Below are 3,865 nucleotides of genomic sequence, written 5' to 3'. Positions count from 1 at the left end.
AAATCACTGCTGCAAAATTCTCTGAAGTTCTTACAACCCTTGTCTGATTTTTGAGATGCCTTAATATCACTCAAGCTTTATGTAGTTACTGGTAAGTTATGGACTGACATTACAGAAAACTCCTCAATTCTTTCCATACATTTGACATTTCATTTCTCTAGATTCGGTGTTTCAATGTGTGATAACACATCTGCCATGCTCTGTTGCTCTCTTTAAACCTGTACCAAATGTGGCTTAAAACCCATCAACCTTAATTTAACACTTAGAACCCTTGATAGCATTGCTGCAATCTCTTCCATGTTTATTGTCTCTTCGTCACATAGTATGAAGGCCAAAAAGTAGTCAGCAAATTTCTTACACACTCAGCTGCCTGCTAATGTTTTCTTTTCAATTACTGCACATTTCTCATCTGCATCTGTTAGTAATTGTGATAAGTTACAGACAGGTCTGCATTATCCATCTCTTTATTTAACTGAGAAAGAATTGTTCCCAAATCTGTAGAGGATGAGTCCATTACTTTTCTTGCAGGAACTCACCAAGGTTCCTTAAACAGCACTTTCCAAACACAGGACCATCCAGAAGCATAGATGCTTTAAAACAGCAGCACCTGTAAGTTTCCCACCAAGGCACACACCATCCTGGTTTAGAAATGTGTGATAATAGTGCAATTGATATGACCAAGAAACCTAAATGTTGGCTGTGAAAAATCACATTTACTTTTGAGCAGCAAGGGGCAACCTAGGTCAGTGAGTGTGCCGAATGAGTGGCCCTCCTTTATCTCAGTGGGCTATAAGATTGAAACCAGACTTATTAATAAGGTTAAATAAATTTGATACACACCTGAATATCTCATAGTGAGTAATAGAAAATACTTAATCATTTATATATTAATAGAACTATCAACAACTTCAAATGGTAAAAGGGAATGTACAGCTCTCACAGTCAATGTTGTGAGCAATCAGTATGCACCTCATTTCTTTTGCCATTGTTTTACATGTGAGTCATTTAAGAGTAACTTAGACAGACACATGACTGGGTTGGAGATGGGTGGATATAGGAGATTGTTTTAAATAAGGGTCATTAGCATTGGGGCGTCCCTGGTAATGTAAATGGGTATGGTATGATAATAATGTTTTTCTCTTTTCATTCACAGGTTTTAAGTCAGTCCACCTCGTGTCCAACGAGGGGTATACACGCGGTGGGTCGTACTGGGGCTGCTCTTGGTTGTTCGAGATTGGCCTAGTGCTTCATGTCATTAGTGTGTGCCTAAAATGGACCAGATACTGGGCAAGACGACAGCTCAGTGACTATCGCTGATTGCTGTGCAGACTCATGGATTTGGGCCGGTGTCTGTGGGAGTTTGCGCATTCTCCCCATGCTTGCGTGGGTTTTCTCCGGGTGCTCCGGTTTCCTCCCACACCCCAAAGATGTGCTGTTAGGCTGATTGGCAGGAATAAATTGTCCCTAAATCAGTTTCCCTCAATCTGGATGGCCATAAAACATTAGACAGGGGTCGTGGGTGGAGAGGGGGACTGGTGATGTTGAGATGGCAGCGCGGGCTCGTTGGGCCGAAGGGCTTGTTTCCCAGGCTGATTTTGTTCTTTGTTCTTTGAATCAAGTCAGTCATGCAGGTAGGAAATCAGCAGAATGTGGCACCACTGTGCATGGGCACCAGTCAATAAAATGTGTCTGGGCCACACTCAGAACCCAAATAGACTGCATCTGGCCCTTGGGCCGCAGGTTGTCCACCACTGCTGTAGAGTGTCAACATTGTTTCTCATCATCTTCTCGCTGTCATGTCATGCACAGCTTGAGTGGACTTATGTCAACATGTCAGCAATGTGGCAACAACTCTGTTAGCCATCTAAAAGATTTGACATTGTTCTTTGAAAGATCTCTGATGATGTTATTCCAAAGGATAACCAGTTAAAACAGAATTTTCCAAATGGTATAATGAAACTTGTGAGATGCTTGGGTTCTTTTTGTGGTATTTGCCAGAATCCACAGCCAATATGTAATTTAGAGAATACTGAGCTCTTCCCTAATTTAGCTGAACTTTCATCTGCTGATACCATTGAATGGACTTCTCTTTCCACAACTTCATTGACTTGTGAGGAATCAACACATATTAATAGGGAATATTTTGGCTTCAAAATCAGTACCATCCCTGAGTACCAACTCATTGGTCCTTTTATGGTTAAAATGATTTCTTGTCTTACCATTGAGTCAATAGCTTTCTTTACCTCTGGAAGTAATGAGTGTTAAACTTTGTTTCAGCATTTAGTGTGATCCAATACGCTGTTTTTACCTCTCTCAATCCTGTAAATAACTTCTGAAATTCTGCACTGTATTCTCCTCATTTAGCTTCATCATTACTTATTTCTTCAATTCAGTGAACTAAATTTTTGCCATTCACACTTTTCTAATTAAGAGCATACAACACTGATCTTGACTTATGTACAGTACTTCATCAATTAATTTCTCTCTGTGCTTTAAAGTAAGTGCTAGCTTTTCTCAAATGTTTAACTCTGTTCCTCCTGGTCTGTACAGCTCTTTGTAGATGGCTGAAGAACTTTATATAGCAATTCTCAAAAGTTATGCTCATAAACATCGTGATAAATGATAGATGCGTGAAGGTGGCTTAAAAATACAGCTGAGCAATATGCTGAGTTTCTAACCAGGAGGATTACAGAAACAAGAATGCCTTCTCATCTGGTACATGTTCAGGTCACAATGCAGCTTTTCTGAAAGAAATTATAAAATTATCTGAAAAACTCATAACTGAACCTCCAAAATATTTGACTTCAGTATTCAGATAACAATCCTGAGTGGCTGCCCCACAAAATGAGTCTGTGAATGTGACTACTGTCAAAGTGATGAAGTACTGGGGAACAAAGTTTGGGGAAATGAAGTTAGCTGAATTCCTGTCATCCTGTTTCTAGAGTTCAACAACTATTCCCAGTTTCCATAGCATCTCCCTCTGGAGTAAAAAACCTTTTCTTCACCAGGCCTATACTTCCTGTTTTACAAGATGGGCCAAATACATGAATTGCAAATTATTCTTCTGTTTATAACTTGCCAAAGTGCACTGGTCCCTTTAACTGTACCTTTCTTGTGTGTGCTTGTGAGTGACATGGTGGTACAGTACCAGGGACCCAGGTTCAATTCTTGGCTTAGGTCACTGTCTGTGTGGAGTTTGCACTTTCTCCCTGTGTCTGTGTGGGTTTCCCACACGTGCTCCAGTTTCCTCCCATAGCCTGAAAGATGTGCTGGTTAGATGCATTGACCTGAACGGGTGCCAGAGTGTGGCAACTGGGGGAATTTCACAGTAACTTAATAGTAGTGTTCATCTAAGCCTTACTTGTGACTAATAAATAAAGTTTAGTTTAAGGCCGGAATTTTACTGGCATGCCAGCCCCGATTTCGGGGGCGGGCTCGGCTTGGAGAATGGCATTCTCCGTTGGCCTCGGGCAGGATCGTGCGAAACTTGGGTGGACGTGTGGTAAAATTCCGCCCTAAGTGTGTGTCAGTGATGTAGCATTAGATTTTCTGGGTGAACGTGCAAATGTTCCTCGGTAGTATAGTGGTTAGTATCCCCGCCTGTCACGCGGGAGACCGGGGTTCAAATCCCTGCCAGGGAGGCTCTCACATTTGTCGTCTATAGGCCCCCGAATAATGATCTGGAGGTGGGGCGGGCTGTTAACGTGCAAATAAGTGCGGCGTGCAGGAATGGGACGGCCGTAGTTATGGGGGATTTCAATCTGCATATTGATTGGTCGACCCATGTTGGACGCGGTGGGCTTGAGGAGGAGTTCTTGGAATGCTGCCGGGATAGTTTCCTGGAACAGTGTGTGTTGGAGCCGAC

The 3,865-nt window shown here is 42.1% G+C and overlaps 1 non-coding gene across 1 annotated transcript; it reads left to right on the top strand.

Annotated features, from left to right (window-relative positions):
• The first annotated feature begins 3,569 nt into the window (after window positions 1-3,569).
• trnad-guc (transfer RNA aspartic acid (anticodon GUC)) lies at window positions 3,570-3,641 on the top strand. The gene has a single exon. It is a non-coding gene; the product is annotated as a tRNA-Asp (tRNA).
• Window positions 3,642-3,865: the final 224 nt, after the last annotated feature.

This window comes from Carcharhinus amblyrhynchos, chromosome 10, assembly GCF_965287045.1.
Source record: "Carcharhinus amblyrhynchos chromosome 10, sCarAmb.v2.hapA, whole genome shotgun sequence".
Lineage (NCBI taxonomy): Eukaryota > Metazoa > Chordata > Chondrichthyes > Carcharhiniformes > Carcharhinidae > Carcharhinus > Carcharhinus amblyrhynchos.
Note: the sequence above shows the minus strand (reverse complement) of the source record. Positions and strands in the feature narration are given on the sequence as shown.